The sequence below is a fragment of the Danio aesculapii genome, chromosome 3 (genome assembly GCF_903798145.1).
Source record: "Danio aesculapii chromosome 3, fDanAes4.1, whole genome shotgun sequence".
Lineage (NCBI taxonomy): Eukaryota > Metazoa > Chordata > Actinopteri > Cypriniformes > Danionidae > Danio > Danio aesculapii.
In genome coordinates this window covers 21,780,197-21,798,904 of record NC_079437.1, presented here as the reverse complement: position 1 = coordinate 21,798,904, position 18,708 = coordinate 21,780,197, and the positions used below count along the sequence as shown (strand labels likewise).

The 18,708-nt window shown below is 38.4% G+C and overlaps 1 protein-coding gene across 1 annotated transcript in view; it reads right to left on the bottom strand.

Annotated features, from left to right (window-relative positions):
* The window catches only part of hdac5 (histone deacetylase 5), a 125,733-nt gene extending 107,231 nt beyond the window's left edge, over positions 1-18,502 (bottom strand). Inside the window, exon 1 of the mRNA XM_056453369.1 lies at positions 18,313-18,502. The gene's annotated coding sequence lies outside the window, so the exon portion shown is untranslated. The remainder of the gene's footprint in view (positions 1-18,312) is intronic.
* Positions 18,503-18,708: the final 206 nt, after the last annotated feature.

Here is an 18,708-nt window from a genome sequence, read left to right as displayed (position 1 = left end):
ATTTTAAAAATTAATTACATTAAATAAAATGTAAAAAAAAAATTATAATAATTTAAATACAAAATTTTATTAAAACTAAGCTAAATTAAATAAAAAATATTGATATTAACCAATTAACCAACAATTGGCAGATATGAAAAAATTACAGTTTTAGACCCTGCGTGTAACTGTAAGATTCAAATCATTTCCAGAGTCAAGCAACACAGTTTTTAATCAATGCATTAGTTTATTATATTAAAATAATACAATATTAAATAATAATAATAATAATAATAATAATAATAATAATAATAATAATAATAATAATAATAATAATAATAATAATAATAATAATAATTAAATAAATAAATGGTTACTAACTAAAAATATTCAAGATTTATACATCTATCCATTAGTCTTATTTGCATGCAATTCATAATAACATCTTAACCTGAGTGACTATGAATTTCCTACATAAAAAAACACAAGTAAAATGGTCATAATAATTGTAGTATTTAAAACCTTTAACCACTTCCGTCTACTGGCTGGAGCGCTGTGCATGCATTATCCAAGTGACGTGTGAGGATTAAAATAGTACAACAGATTTAGCATGCTGCGGCTCCCCACGGCCGGCGGGCCGGTGGGGGAATCAGCGGACCGTTCGATTGCAGGCTGATGATGGGTGAGTTGTTAGAGAATCAGGTGACCCAGGAACAGCTCACCTAGGAAACGGCAGAGACAAAAGCCTGTGCGTCATTCGTCCAAGATCAGATCAAGAGGCATGTTTGACTGGATTTTTGAGGAGGCCCTTCAGACTCAAAGCCGAGAGCCAAAGTGAACACTCACTTAAACAAATACAAATATAATCAGTGATGTGTCGTCATTACAGGTCTCAATTTCCACAAATATCCCTGATTGAACGACAATTTCATTGATTAGTAGTTAACCTTAGTAATGCAAGATGCGTTTACTTCAGTTACTAAAAAAACATTTGACTATAAATAAAGGGCTAGTAGTATTATAAAAAGAATCATTGATTGATCATTCGATTGAGCCATTTAATAATTAAATATAAGGACTAAAATAGAACAACGTGTCAATAGCGCCGTCTCAGATGTACACCATGTTAACTGGTGCATTCATGTGTCCGAGTAATCAAATAGTTCTCGGTGTTACTTTTTCCCAAAATGGATATTGTGCAAATGAAGGAAAATCTGGTGAAAGTTAACTTATGAATGTCCATGCTAAGTTGTTGGCTTAGGTCTTTTAGTAATTAGCCTGCTTCATCTGTCTGGGCCTATTTACACCTATTTACAGTCTTCTCTGACTGGATAACTATTCAACTTGTTAAAATGGTTCAATTTACATTTGGTCACAAAAATGTCTCTCTGCTAAATGGACATATATCCATTCATCAAATCCTGAGCTAAATTTAACTAGGCAAAGTGGACTATTTTCTCTAAAATGTTTGTATGAAATGCTCATTTAAACCTTTATTTATTGACAAATATTATATTATATTATATTATATTATATTATATTATATTATATTATATTATATTATATTATATTATATTATATTATATTCTTATAATCATCAAGGATGTACCGCTGGATCGTGTCTTTTCAGACTTTATGAATCCGCACACCACCTCTTCCTTCAGATATAAGATATAAGTGTTTGCATATTAGAGGATTAGATCGCAACCAAAATAAACAAAAATAGTTACTCAACACCTTGCTATACAAGATGTTAGGCCTACTTTCCTTCTTTCTTCAGTCGTAATTAAATCCTGTTTTTGAGGAAAACATTACAGGAATTTTCTCCATATCGTGAACTTTCAAAATGCCATTTAAACACAGCTTCAAATGATCCCGTCTGACAAAATAGGAGCATATATAGAGAAACAATCTTTTTCTCAAAAAATGTATTTTGTAATGATCATTTGAAATAGAAATGAACAGTCAAAGTTCAACGGAATACCTAAAAATAAATATAAACAATTCTGTCTATTTTAACATGTTTGTATGCAATGCTCATTTAAACCTTTATTTATTGACAAATATTATATTATATTATATTATATTATATTATATTATATTATATTATATTATATTATATTATATTATATTATATTATATTATATTATATATTCTTATAATCATCAAGGATTTACCGCTGGATCGCGTCTCACTATAGCTGTTAAACATGATATTTAATGAATCTTGTCTCTATCTAACGACTCTTCTGTCTTTTGAATCTATCAGGTAACGTGTCACAGCGTCAGTACACTGCGTCAATCTTTCGCTTTCACGCTTGTACTTAGTAATTTTAGCGAAAACCTCAGATACTGTTGGTTGTGCACCTTTTTTACCAACCAAGTTTGTCGACTCCATTATAAAGGATCACTCTGCCTTTTCATGCCAAAGTCCCGCAGAAAAAAGTGATTGACAGGTGGTAATTTGTGTGTAACTTTATGTTTACTTATTTATGATTTGGTTATGGGTAAAATAAAGACCATGCGGGTCAGGTAGTTGAAACGGTAGGCTACAAATAATTTGTTATGAATTAATTAATTATTCACTGCTGCTTATGAAGACGATGCCATCGTCCATCGCAATGTTTCACATTAGACATCCTGGCAAATTGGTCTACATCGCTCAACCCTAATTGACATTGATTAAAACATATAGTTTTTGAAGTCAAAGTCTTGTAATAACCTCCAGTAACACTTTTTTTTTTCAATGAATGCCCTATAAAGGATTAATGAATCTTAAAACGATTTAAAGGATTACTGACAGCGATTCAATCATCGATTAAACTGTTGGCATCCCTACACAATAACATACTACAGCATATAAAGTCTGCACAATGTAGATCTTTTGTAGCAGGTGCACGCAGTCAGGTAAGGTCACAGAGTCCCTGCTGCTTTGGAACGGTCAAGGCGAATGCTGAAATTGGTCATTAGCATTCAGCATGGAGCACGTCAGGTATGGCAGCCGCCCAAGAGAGTGCCGCTGTCCTCCATCAGACCTCTTGAATCCCTGCGTGGCTCACATCCACAAAGACAAACTAACATCCCTATCCTTTTAGCCAAGGCTTCCTGACACACTTCAAGCATTAACGCAGATTAACATATTCTTTCAGACTTTATGATGCCGCACACCACCTCTTCCTTCAGATATAACATCAGCAATGTGTTTGCATATTAGAGGATTAGATCGCAACCAAAACAAACAAAAATAGTTACTCAACACCTTGCTATCCAAGATGTTAGGCCTACTTACCTTCTTTCTTTAGTCGTAATTAAATTATGTTTTTGAGGAAATATTACAGGAATTTTCTCCATATCATGAACTTTCAAAATGCCATTTAAACACAGCTTCAAATGATCCCGTCTGACAAAATAGGAGCATATATAGAGAAACAATCTTTTTCTCAAAAAATGTATTTTGTAATGATCATTTGAAATAGAAATGAACAGTCAAATTTCAACGGAATACCTAAAAATAAATATAAACAATTCTGTCTATTTTAACAACAAACTTTTAATAAAAGAGATACTTACTAATTAGATTAATCAAATACATTTTTGGTCATGCTTTAAATGATCCAAATCATACATCAAAGCTAGTTTACTGCTGAATCATGAAAAAAAAAAATCACTTAAATTTGATAATACCTTTCAGTGTTATTCGCTTCTACACTCAGCGGCCACTTTATTAGGTACACCTTTATTAGGTACCACTAGGACAGGGTCTTAATCCTTCGTGAATCGTGGCAAGAAGTATTGGAAACATTCCTCAGAGATTTTGGTCCATATTGACATGGTAGCATCACACAGTTGCTGCAGATTTTGTCGGCTGCACATCCATTATGCAAATCTCCCATACCACCACATCCCAAATGTGCTGTTTTGGATTGAGGTCTGATGACTGTGGAGGCCATTTGAGTACAGTAAACTCATTGTCATGTTCAAGAAACCACCTCTTTCAACTGGGCCAGGGCCGGCCAACTGAACCGCTCCTGAGCCCAAATACTGCTGGAAGTATTCATCAGAAGATGGGTACACTGTGGTCATAAAGATCAGACCAGCTCATCTGGCACCAACAACCATGCCACGTTCAAAATCACTTAAATCACCTTTGTTCTCCATTCTGATGCTCAGTTAAAACTGCAGCAGATCGTCTTGACCATGTCTACATGCCTGAATTCAGTTGCTGTCATGTGATTGGCTAATTAGAAATTTGCGTTAACAAGCAGTTGAACAGGTGTACCTAATAAAGTAGCCGGTGAGTGTAGTTACTGCACCTCTCAATAACACTGCTTCATATTGGAGAAGTGAAATATATGCTATCATATTAGTTTAATGTATTATTATAACCCCTGTGGATTTATAGCACAAATTATTTTGAATGCTGTTGTTTGTTTTTTTACCTTTAAAGTCTTATTAATATAGGCCTGTCACGATATCTATTTTTTGTACGATATATTGCGATAAACGATATTAATGTCATGTTAAGACCATTTCATGCCACTCATTATATAATGCCAGACTGACAATATAATATCATCACAAAGCAAGTAACAGTCTTCCAAATAACAAATACTATTTTATTATTAAGATTATTAAACGTAATTATAGTAATTTAATAGTCCTAAATAAATAATAATAAATGTTAACAAAAAAAAGTGCAAGGTAAAAAGTAAGGCTGCGATATCTGCTATCAGATCTATTTTCAGCTGTCAGATACCCACATGAAAACATACTATAGTAATTTATAATGTTTTTTAACCATACTGACACCTCCAATAGAGACAGAGCTAAAATGTTGCTCGAATTGCTTTTTATGTATGGGCGATATATATTGCATCACCAAAAAATGATTGCGGTCATGTCCATGTGTTGTGCGATAAGTCAGTATATTGATTATTGTGACAGCCCTATTAATAGGAAGCATCGCACATTAAAGAGCTTCCTTTACTTCCCTATTGCAAAATAAAGTGTATCCAGCATAACACAAAAAAGCATAACCCAACATGCTGAATCTCTCAGTCAACCCAATTCTGCTACTGTGATTCACTGCAATGTGTATCATATCATACAGTAGTTACCGCAAGTGTGCCATTAAGGGTCATAGCATAACCTACTTAACGCAATATCAAGCAAAGAACTCATCTGAAACACACCTTGACATTATTCACTGGATTACTCACTGCTTCTATGGCCCTTTACTCAGATGTTTGTGAACAGGTAATGTCCAGAGCAATCACAAAAATCACCACTCAACTGCAGCAATACATCTTGTGAAGAGAGAAGTGGATTTCCCAAAGCGAATCTAGCTCTATGCCCCCCTAAATTGGCAATATTGTGCAGTTAAGGATCGTGGTATACACTCACAACAAATTCAGGTGAAAACTAACCCTCAACAACAGAGCCAGAACACATATAAATGCAGAAAACAGTCAGAAATCTAGTGGGAAATTCTGTCTGTTCTTTTCAATAGGCCGGTGAAATGTAGACCAGCAGAAAACAGTAGGTCTAAAATAAGCTGTGTGACACAGTTTGCAAAAAAGACTGCCATTCCTTCACTCGCTAGTTCGCTACATTTTGACAAAGAATGATATTCAGATCAACACAGAGCTCTGTTGAGCAATGCCACACAATCCGGAGCATTACTAAGAATTACCCTGAAGTTCAAATCAGACGTCAGAGAAACCAACAAGAACGCTTACAGACAAACACACACACACAAAAGATTTGACTGCATACTCTGAGGTTCAGAGGGAGGCTCAACTACTCTTTGTGTGTGTCTGTGTGTGTGGAATAGGGAACAAAATAGACTAATGGTCTGAAACCATCTGATAACTCATGCATGTCTAAACCCTGACCACAATGAAAGCATCTAATTAATAAAAATAAACACACTAGATGATTATGTTTTAATAGTTATGCTTTGTTTTCAGTCACACTCTACATTTAAGTTCATTTGTGTGACTACAAGCCATGCACATACATGAGATCAGTTTTGGTACGGTGCCCTAAATCTATAACACTTGGAAAAAAAAAGTTTTCTTTAACCCTTGTAATACATTAAAATACAGAGACCCAGAAGGGACGTGATGATGGGGGGGAAATGGGTTAAAGAAAAAAAATGGATGGAAGAAAAAAAAAACGGAGTGATAGAAAAACATATTTTTTTAAGTTTTTGTGTTCGTTCGCAAAGATGTTTTGCCTTCTTTTGCAAAACTGTTGTTCCACTAGGGCTGGGAATTAATCAAAAAGTAATCGAAAAGCAATGTAAATTGACGTTCAGAACCTATAATCAATCAAATTTTTTGAGGATGATTTTTTTTCAATTATTTTCCCTACAGCCTGTTCATCTAAACTGAAAGCTACGTTGTGTTTGCTGGCCTCACACATTACGCACCAGTCAGTCAGTCAATTACTCAGTCAGTCAGTCAGTCAGCACGTCACCTTAAAGTGTTAAACAAATAACGCACAGCACTACTACGATTACAGAAAGGTTCTGCTGTTATGATTCACCTACATTTTAATACGTTTTAGAGCAATTATAACTCACTATAAAAAAAAATACAATGACTGAATGTTTTGATTGAGAAGTTGTAATGTAGCCGTGGCGGGATGAATTTTGGTGTGGCGCCTTGCCATGAAAGAATGAACGTAGCGGAAACCATTCACATTAGACATTGTACAATGCCAAATTGGTCGTCATCGCCCAACCCAAGCGTGAATATCTCCTAATATGTGCACGTGGGGAACATTTTGCAATGAAAGCAGGTCGCACTGCAACTATTTTATGCACTCACACAAATGCTCCCAAATATATTTTGAGGTAAAATTTCAGGTACATAAACGGTCGCAATTTCAAGCCCTGTACAATATTGTACTGCAAATGTCACATCCATAATGCTAGAATTGCTCAAAGCCAACTGACTATTCAGGGGGGGTTTTTTCAAACGCAATGCCTTTTCGTTCACACCATAGTCTGCTTTGACCACCACTACGTTCAAAAACATGTTGCACAAACTCTTCCTGGAACTGGAACTGACACCATCTGATACACACCTTGATTACACAGTCACTAGATTACACATTGATTACACAAGTCACTTCACTCAACTCTTTTTCAGCCAGAGCCATTCAAAAATACATCACTAATCATCTGCAGAAACGGAAGAGTGAATTTCCCAACCCTGGCTCGAAGTCCACACTATTTACCCCCAAACATTTAACACTCGACAGTCTGACTGTTGAGCAGCCAGGATGGCGAAAGAGGCTACAGGTCATCCGTGTAAGCGTAACCACAGCAACATCTGTTTTCAGCGCATCTTAACATTTTTCAGATTTCCACACTCCTACATTCCACACTCACCTACTGGCCCAGAGGGGGTTGCACTGGTATCGTTAGGTGGCTGAAGGAGCCTGGTGTGGCTGTGGGTGGTGCACAGGTTCAGATCTTTTTCTCCGTCACTCTACACCCAGAGACTATTCATTAGCAGGAATCACCGTGCTCTTCATGTAGAGCGCAACACAGACCGGTGTTTTGCATTCCATTCTGACAAACGATGTCGTAAAGATGAGGGTGTGTGAGCGCGGACGTGTAGGTGAGAAACAAAGCCACCAAAGAAGTGGAACAAGTTTTTTAGGATGGAGATATTAATATAAAACCGGATGACTGAAACTCTAAATCTAAATCTTTTAGATATTTTTCTTTAGATTTTACCAGTTTGAAAACAGAAAGGGTTCTGAGTATCTTTGCAACCTATGAATTACGATTGCTTTACATTTACGACAAGCAATTTACAACTCCACAGATGTGCCCAGAACAAAATTAATACTTTTAGTCTTTTGTTAAACTATATTTTAAGTACACTAACAAAATATTTGTGCTGCTTGTTCAAACTACACATTTAAATGAGCTTAATCAACACATATTTTGTGCGTTTTCTGGTTCAACTTAATTATTTTTTGTTCAATCAACTTAAAATTGAACAAAAAAAAAAAACATTAAGTTAACTTAATCAACTTGAGTTGGGTTGACATGAAGCTATTGTGTGGAATCCAGCATTTTTACAGTGTACTATAAGTATCTCCGACCCTATAAAGTGTGATTGTTTTACATTTACTACAAGCAATGTGCAAGTCAGCTTCTCTGGAAGAGCAGATCAAAGTCCAGTCGCCTGTCAGACCAGATTGAGCCAATCAAACCAGAGCATGAACAAACAGACAAAAATAGACAAAACTATGTGTGAGATAAGAGCACGCAACTGAATAAAACAGCAGTTATGCAACTTCTGATAACTATTTATCGCGTTCTTCTTCTGAGCCAATCTTAAGCTCAAAATATACAAGTTTTCTTGCTTTTTTCTTTTCCTATTCATGCTATCAGGAATTTGTACAATCATCAATTAAAAGTGTGCTACGTTAAAAGAATACAAGGAGATCCATTTACTTCAGAAATCATTGTATGACATACAACTGATTGACATACATCTGAAAGTAATTAAGCAAAGTTGAAACATTTACTTTTGGACGTTTGGCAGGTGCTTTCGTCCAAAATGACTTATAATTGAGGAGGCATTCAGCAAATCAATAAAACATTCAGCAAATCAGTAAAACAAACAAACAATATGTAATAAATACACATTTTGGTGCATCTCATATTTATTCAATGAGCAAACATCATTATTCTAAAGCAAGCCAGCCACTAAATTACACTTTTATTTTTCATCTTATTCTGAAAATTAGTTGACTGGTACATTTAATTTTGGCCTAAAGTCAGCGCAAAGCACACAATTACATTCATCACATATTTGCATCACAGCAGAAATATTTAAATGGCTTTTTTGTAGAATTGAGAAACCCTTGTTATTATTGCACATTGATGGATTTGCTCTTCAATGTTTGGACTTTTAGCAGTGAAAATTAACCCACACTGAACTGAACTTCAACTTTGAAAACTGGACTGACACAGTTTCAATTTACTATAACCTTCTATGTTAAACTTTGACCCAATCTACATTGAAAAAACATTATAGAAATGAAGATGAATTGAACTGAGTGGAATTGAATAGAATTAACACGCAGCCATTATGTGAACTGCAGAAAGAAATGTATTGCATGTGCTCACACTTGTACACTTAAGCAGTAGCGTCCATCTGTGGACTGCAAGAGAGGGGTGTAACTTGTAGTAGAGGCCTAACTTGAAGTTATCGAGACCCACACAGCAAAACTATGTTGTCGCAAGATGGCGATGTACAATCAGTTATTAACATTTACACCTACCTTAACCATCACAGTTATTTATGTCTACTCCTACTCCACACCTAACCATCACAGTTATCAATGTCTGCACCAGGGGTCTCAAAAGGAGGGCCGTTTTAACATTCAAGCACAAGGTGGAAAAAAAAAAGTGGAAACCTGACATACCTGATGTAACTTAGGACAACAGACATGACGTTCATATTTTAAGCATTACCTGTCACCAATGATAATGTAAATCAGCACATTTAGCGTGTGCACACATCAGCTGCTGAAATATATCTGTGGCTGTTGAGTGTATGGCCAAGGATTAGACACACACTCAGTCATTCTTCCACAGAGTATATGCAAACTTACTTAATAGCGGCAGAGTACGAGCCGCTATTTCATTACTAGGGAGAAATGCTGTAAAACTCCATCTCTGCCTCTCTCTCTCTCACTTTGGACATTTGATCCACTGGCGTGTTCGTGAGGTAACTTTCCTCTCCTCTCGACTGTTAAAGTGATACTTGTAGATTGAAAACAATGACCAATCATAGGTGTGTAAGACCTCACTTGACAGCACTCAAAAAGCAAGCGGGATAATACTTACATTAGTTTATTTGCTATAAATGCTCATGTTCCATGCATCAGAGTTTTGTCTGAAACATTCAAAAAGAGTATTTTCTTAAGCATGTAGAATTAAAGGTACTTGTATTAAAAGACTACTAATTTAATTACTCAGAATCAGAATCAGAAAGAGCTTTATTGCCAGGTATGTTCACACATACGAGGAATTTGTTTTCGTGACAAAGCTTCTACAGTGCAACAGGATTACAGAGACAGGACAAAATACAGATAATAAATATATTTTAAAAAATAGAAGTAAGTAGTGAGTGCAAATATACAGATTGACAAGTGTATGTACATGTTTATTACTATATACAACGTTATATGTGCAGCTGTTATGTGCAAATTGGCATGTAAAGTGTGTTGTTAAATAAGTGTATATGTGTATAAAACTGTATGGCAAGTAGTGATGTTGGCTCCACAATTATTATCATCAAGTGTTCATGAGATGGATTGCCTGAGGGAAGAAACTGTTTCTGTGTCGGGCTGTTCTGGTGCGCGGTGCTCTGTAGCGTCGACCAGAAGGTAACAGTTCAAAGAGGCAGTGTGCTGGGTGTGAGGGGTCCAGAGTGATTTTGGCAGCCCTTCTGCTCGCTCTTGATAAGTACAGTTCTTGGGGAGTAGGAAGCGTTGTACCAATGATTCGCTCAGCAGTCCGTACTATTCGATGTAGTCTTTGGAGGTCGTATTTAGTAGCTGACCTAAACCAGACAGTTATTGATGTGCAGATGACTGATTCAATGATGGAGGTGTAGAACTGTTTCAGCAGCTCCTTTGGGAGGTTAAACTTCCTCAGCTGACGAAGAAAGTACAGCCTCTGTTGAGCTTTTTTGACAATGGAGTCAATGTGAGTGTCCCACTTCAGGTCCTGAGAGATGGTGGTGCCCAGGAACCTGAATGACTCCACTGCTGCCACAATGCTGTCCATGATGCTCAGTGGGGGGAGAGCAGGGGGTTTTCTCCTGAAGTCCACTATCATCTCCACTGTTTTGAGCGTGTTGAGCTCCAGGTTGTTGTGGCTACACCAGACAGCCAACTCCTTAACCTCCTGTCTGTAAGCAGACTCGTCACCGTCCTGAATGAGGCCGATAAGTGTGGTGTCGTCTGCAAACTTCAGGAGCTTCACAGAGGAGTCTTTTGAAGTGCAGTCATTCGTGTACAGGGAGAAGAGCAGTGGGGAGAGGACACACCCCTGGGGGGCGCCAGTGCTGATTGTACGGATACTAGATGAGAATTTTCCCAGCTTCACCAGCTGCTGCCTGTCCGTTAGGAAGCTGTTGATCCACTGACAGACAGAGGTGGGCACAGAGAGCTGAGTTAATTTGGGCAGGAGAAGTTTTGGGATGATAGTGTTAAACGCCGAGCTGAAGTCAACAAACAAGATCCTCACATAGGTCCCTGGTCTGTCTAGGTGTTGCAGAGCATAATGCAGTCCCATATTTACTGCATCATCCACAGACCTGTTTGCTCTGTAGGCAAACTGAAGAGAGATGGAGAGATATACAAAGATGGCGCCGATGGCGATGGCAGCCTCTGTGTCGTGCTCTGCAGTAGTGTTTGTGTTTTTGTTAGTTTGTCCTGTCTCAAGTCATATTCCTACAATTAGTTTCACCAGAGACGAATTGTTGGACATTCGGGCACATACACCACCGAATATTTTTCCATACCTGGATTTATCTGATGTTCTGTTGGACATTGTAGTCGGAGGAGCCGCGGTGCTGCTCAAACGCTTTCAAGCACGCAGACGAGGAAAGCGTGCAGGCGCGCTGGTGAAACTCAGACGGCGCGGATTTCGGACCGCATTGCCTAGCATCCATCTAGCAAATCTCCGCTCTCTACCCAACAAAATAGACGAACTCATTCTGCTCTCTCAGACAAACAGGGATTTTCTGCATTCAGCTGCTCTGTGTTTCACGGAAACCTGGCTGAACGACACCATACCGGACAACGCGCTTCACCTACCGGGCTATCAGCTGTTCAGAGCGGATCGCGACGAAGAATCAACGCGGAAATCACGCGGTGGCGGGACGTGCTTTTACATCAATGAAAGGTGGTGTACAGATGTAACAGTTTTAAAGAAGATGTGCTGTCCAGATCTCGAAGCACTGTTTATTAACTGTAAGCCTTTTTACTCCCCGCGCGAGTTTTGCTCGTTCATCCTCGTCAGTGTTTACATTCCTCCGCTCGCGCACGCGAGTCTGGCGATACAGAAACTAGCCGATCAGATCACGGTAATAGAGCAACAACATCCGGACTCTGTTTTAATCATTCTCGGGGATTTTAACAAAGCAAAACTGTCCCGTGAACTGCCAAAATATAGACAGCATGTGACATGTCCCACAAGAGACAGAAATATACTGGATCACTGCTATACCACAATAAAGGATGCATACCGCTCCGTCCAACGAGCAGCTTTGGGACACTCTGACCATTGTTTGATTCATCTCATTCCAACCTACAGGCAGAAACTGAAAACAGCCAAACCTGTATTAAGATCTGTGAAAAGATGGACTAACGAAACAGAGCGGGATCTACAAGCCTGTTTCGACCTCACTGACTGGAGTGTTTTTGAAGCTGCTGCAAACGATCTGGATGAGCTCACAGAGACTGTAACATCTTATATCAGTTTCTGTGAAGACGTGTGCATTCCTACCAGGACTCAACTCACATACAACAATGACAAACCATGGTTCACTGTAAAACTCAGACAGCTACGTCAGGCCAAGGAGGTTGCTTACAGGAATGGGGATAGGGCCTTGTATAAGCAGGCCAAATACACACTGGAAAAGGAGATCAGAGTCGCAAAAAGGAACTATTCTGAGAAACTAAGGAGTCAGTTCTCTTCCAGCGACTCAGCATCCGTGTGGAAAAGTCTGAAAAACATCACAAACTACAAGACACCATCCCCCAGCACTGTAGACAATGAACGACTTGCAAACGACCTGAATGAGTTTTACTGCCGGTTTGAGAAAACCCCCCACACCCACTCTGAACTGCTCTTCACACCACCATTAACCCCTCCACCACCCCCCGCCCCCTTCATACCTGCCCTACAGTTCAGTGAAGAGGAGGTGCGCCAGGTCTTCCAGAAACAGAAGAGGAAAAAAGCACCAGGCCCAGATTTTATAACACCAGCCTGTTTAAAATCCTGTGCTGACCAACTGGCCCCCATCTTCACCCTGATCTTCAACAGATCACTGGAGCTGTGTGAAGTGCCCTCCTGCCTCAAACGCTCCACCATCATCCCCATCCCAAAGAAACCCAAACTTACAGGACTAAATGACTACAGACCGGTGGCGCTAACATCTGTGGTCATGAAGTCTTTTGAAAAACTGGTGCTGGCCCACCTGAAGGACATCACTGAACCCTCACTGGACTCTCTTCAGTTTGTGAAGTTGACAGTTTGACTCTCATTACTTTTAATTTTATTACAAATAATATATAAATATTAATATATTTATAGATTTTAATACAACTTTTTTCTTATGTTGTGAAGAAAAAAATCTAATTATGTATGGAAAGCATCGTCAAAGAACCGTGATCCACCGATATATCGAATTGAACCGAATTGATGGCATGATAATCGTAACCGAAAACGAACCGTGAGACCAGCATAGGTTCACACCCCTAGCGACGCACAGTAGGCTACCTGTCATGACAAAATGGGTTAAGAAGTCAGGGTATGGAGGTGCTAAATGAATGAATTTAGTAATATGTCAAATGAATAGTTTGTGGATAAATTTAGAGAAAACGCATTAAAATATTTGCTAAAAAAATTTGGTGCTCAGGTTTCCCCCACAGTCCAAAGACATGTGGTACAGGTGAATTGAATAAACTAAATTGGCCGTAGTGTGTGTGTGTGTGTGAATGTGAGTGTGTATGGGTATTTCCCAGTTCTGGGTTGGAGCTGGAAGAGTATCTGCTGTGTAAAACATATGCTGGATAAGTTGGCGGTTCATTTCCATGTGGCGACCCCAGATTAATAAAGGGACTAAGCTGAAAAAAAAAGTATTAATGTTTTCCAGAAAGTATTATTTCCGTCATCTTGCCGACAACATCTCGTTGTGACATCTCGCAGGCTTCAATGGGATGTCGCTCACTTCAAGTTACGCCCCTCTCTTGCAGTTCACAGACGGATACTATTACACTTAAGGCCCAAGACATACCAACGCTCCAAACAAAAGACTTTTCATACCTGCAGATTGCAGTACCTGTACTGCCGTTCCACAAAGGGAAATCAGAATTAATGCCTGATACATACAAATCATTAAAAATATTATTTAAATACCATAGCATTTAAATACCATTTTCATAGTACTTCTCACTAACCACAGAGGGATTTGCTCGTGCAAATATATGACAAACCATACCGCTTGCAAATATTTGAGAAACGCAATTAAATGACAATCGGCTTACTTGTGTTCCCTCTTGGCTTAGTTTTTGTCACTTGAGTTTTCGTTCTCTTGCTCTGATTTGTAACTGAAGAGCCAATCAGAGCGCTCTCTTTCACAATGGTGGACGCTAATACTACATGTTGAAATTGGTAAACTCCCTCCAACGTGAGCCTGACGACAGACAAAACGTGGAACTAACCAAACTAAACTAACCTGACAGACGCTCAATAACAGTCGACCATTGACTGAAGGTGATTCAGTTTCCCAACAATCAGATAAATATGTAAATATGTGCTACACTCTTTCCTCTCAAAGAAAAATGACAGTGACAGAATCAGATCATAGCAATGAGGACATTGAACAAGAACTGCAAAATCACACTATAATGCAGATGCACTCAAAAAATGATGTTTGCTGTTTGTTCAAATGACTAATTTACAATGTGACAACAACCCAATTCCTGAGTTTTTTGGGACAACGTAATTGTTTTAGGTTGAATCTACTTAAATTTGTAAAAACGAATAAGTTAACTTAATTCCTTCATGCTGTCTTAACAAAAATCGATTGTGTGGAAACCAGCATTTTCACAGTGTGAGGTAATCAAATTTAAACTGCAACGATAGTTTCCCTATAAAGTATTTATTAGACTATGCAGAGCTGGTTATGTGAGACTTTAGTTTGAATTAACACCTTACTTTGCATGACACATTAATGTAAAATAAATCATTGGTGTAATTTGAGATTGAATTGCATTGCAAATGGAACCCAGGAACCAAATTCAACTCACATTTACAACTGTGTGTGATCGGAAAACTAGTGTAATGACGGCATGCCATCTTTACCAGATTCGGGCAAACTCCGCCTCTCCGTTCACTCCGCCCTCAAGCCCCAGCTGGCCCTCTTTGGCCCAAGTTATTCGGCAGGCCGAAAAAAAAGGCTGGCTGCTGGCCCCGAGAAAGCCCTGCTTTGGCCGATCAGACCCCAGGAGTGACAGTGGAAATGCAACTGGCCCTGGCTCGCTCGCTTTAGGCGCGATAGTGGAAACGCGACAAATGATGTCAAATCCCTCTACTTTCAATTACCTCATTAATTTAACTTGCCTGGAACATCCAGGGGTGTTGCTAGACATAAAGCTTTATCCATTTGTTTCATGTGTTATGGAACTCTTGGAAAGACATGTAAAAGTCACATGCTAATCATTTCCCAGCAAACACCCAAAGTTTTAATTTTCTTTTTAAAAATCAAAGTATTACATTAAAGAAAGATGGGAGAAAGAAAGTGGTACCATCATTTCAAATGAGGATTGGCTAAATATATGTAAATTACAATAGGCTACTTCCTCTGCTTTATATTGGTGAGAATTTTGCTGGGGAAATATTATTTGTTTTTCCTTACTCCAAAACAGAAAATGTCGAACTCAAATAGTTGGAGGCATTGCGGATCACAAGACGCTAACCATTTTCACATATTTTGGGGATGTGCTAATATTAGAAGTTTTTGGAAAGGGATACATAGCATTTTAGAAAATATCTGTGAATCGGTGAATTGTATTTCTCTGCAATAACAAAATCAAAGTATTAAAGTCGGCTTCAAAATCTCACATAACTCATTTACGTGAATCTAATGATACAACATTAAAATAAAATAAAAAATTAGGGAAAGAGTTGGGGATGGGGGTGCAAATAATTTATGACAAATCCTTTACTAGGGCTGCATGATTTTGCCTAAAATGAGACTCAAGATTTTTTTGCTTAGAATAAAGATCACGATTTTCTCACGATTCTGCATATTTATTTTACATCTGCAGAATCGTGAGAAAATCTTTATCTTTATTCTAAGCAAAAAAATCTTGATTCTCATTTTAGGTTAGCTTAGCTTGAGCTTAGCACAAGTAGTCTATTATTATTGTTATTTCTCAAACATATGGTAAAACAACAATAACAATATTAGGCCTATGTGTAGACCTACTATTGGTTAAAACGCTAAATTTTGTATAGACTTTAAATTTTTCCTGGTTCTTAATGCATAGAAAAGTTATTACATCAGAATACAACTATTCATAATTCTGAATTACTATGTTTGAGCGGTTCATGTCATGGCCGCCATCACCTTGAGAAATACATACATGCAAATCATACTTCCTGGATTAAGATCGTTTGGAGGGTTGAATCGAGAACCCAATCTTTTTTTCAATTAATAGTGCAGCTTTATCCTCTACTATGTTTTCTTATTATCCACACCTTAGGCTCACATTATATAAAACATAGTCATAGTTAAGTCACAGAGCAAAGTCAAGGTTAAAAATAAAGTCCAGTTGAATTTGCATAACAAATCCGTCCTGAGCTCATAACCCTTTCATACTTTTCAAATTTACACAGATGCATCTGCGTATCTACTGCTTTGCCAATGCTAAAATCAGAGTCTTAAGGAACACTTTTTTCTTCGACAACAGATGGTGATCCTCACCATATCCATAAGCAGTGAAAAGGGCATCATTTCCAGGAAAAAAACTAATGCCGTCAACTCACTAATAAACGTGACTAAGGCGGATTGTGCTTATATCCTTGAGCATGGTCATATGTGCTATCAGCCGACCCCTCTCACATCCTAAATGGCGAAACACAGCTTTTTAAGCTTCTTTAATGGTTGGTCTAAAACACGCATTAAAGCGATAATCTTCAAAATGCACATATATAAAATATATTAAGTTATACTTGAGATTCTCAGAAGCGCTACAAATAAAGTGCAACCAAAAGTATGATTGTTGCCGTTCAGCTAACCCAATTAATGTTACATAACTGAACCTGTCCAAGCAACACCAACCTACAATGATGTGCTGCTTACTGTTACACCCATCTGAAACCATGACACAACAATGCTATCGTGGCATCACCTTCCATTCACGCAAAGCACGACAAACGAGTCAATCATTTGTCACAAAATGTCAGTGTTGGTGCATGAGCGATACACAAATCTATTCACGGGACTGCTGAAGTCGTGAGTTAAAATGATGAGTTAATAAGGAGGGGGAAAACTGAGAAATGATTTGATTACTTGGAGTCCTCAGTCAGCCCACTTGTCAAGTAAGGTGAAAAGCTGAGGAATGGACAGACTTAATTTGACCAATGGGAATGCAGTTATTGTCACATAACCAAATCTTTACCTACTGGAGATGTCATTGTAGGAATAAGAAAACAAAGATATGCACAATGATATGCAATATAGAACAACCTGAATGACTGACTAACAGACAGATACTAATGGTATTGAATTAAACAAACTCTTGCACCAAAGTACAGAATGTTCTCTCTCGTGAGAAAAGATTTCAGCTTGCTTTTGTTTAGTCTCAAAATGAATTAATCTTTTACCTATAATCATCCTCAAGATTACATAACCTATGTTAAAACCGAAACACACACACACACACACAATAGGCGTTAATCATGGGGTAAAATACTTCAGACATGCGCTTCAGAACATGAATTGGCTGCCTCTGATGTCTGTAAAACGGCATAATAACCTTGCGGTATCGCTGTAAGTTAGAAATGACAGTGGTGTGTTCTCCCGACATTCAGATTCTTTTATACACCGTTGCGCAATGAAAGAAGACCACGATGAATATGATATAATCTCCTCTCCTCCAGCTCAGAAGAACATCTTCGGGGCTATACTGTACAACCTTCAACTGACTGTAACGTACTAACCGCTCGGACATGACACAGAAAGACTGATGTTAGGGCTGAAAATATCAAACTCATCCCGTCGGGCGATTCCCACGGGCAAAGAAATGGCGATAGTTTCTTTGCTCGGGCTAAATCAGACAAACTCCTGATGTTTGTTTAAGCTCGTCCATGGGTGCGAAAGTGCCAATGTGCAAAAGGTGTAAAGTTGTTTCAACGCACTACAATAACCATCGTCTGTCAACACGACGTGTTTCCCAGCGGATAGGACCGTCGGCTGTCGGTGGGTGTCAAATCCAGGAGGGAAAAGACAGAACATAAACCATCACTATCAGACGATGTAAATGTTTCTTTCTACTTTACCTGATACTTGTTGTTGTTCCGCGCGGCGTCACGGTCTGTCTTATTTCAGCGGCCGTCTTCCACTTTATCACTTTTGCAAAGCTATTTCCCCCCTCTGTTCATGAAAAGTACATTTTTTCCTGTCTCAACTCTCTTTCCTCCATATTTGCAGCTTCTCCACCAACAACAACATTAATGACGTGCTCTCGACGGTCACGTGACCACGACTGTGGGTTCTAAAAATAGCGCGCGACAAGACAGATTACAACCCGCAGAGCGGGTCTCGCGGGTGTCAAAGATGCCGAGGTGAAGACCGTTGTTAATTATGACCATGTTCTCCGAGCGCCTGGGGTAGCTACATAGCATGACCTCAGTTTACCGGTTTTTCTATTTTTTATACGTTTATTTTTGAACAGG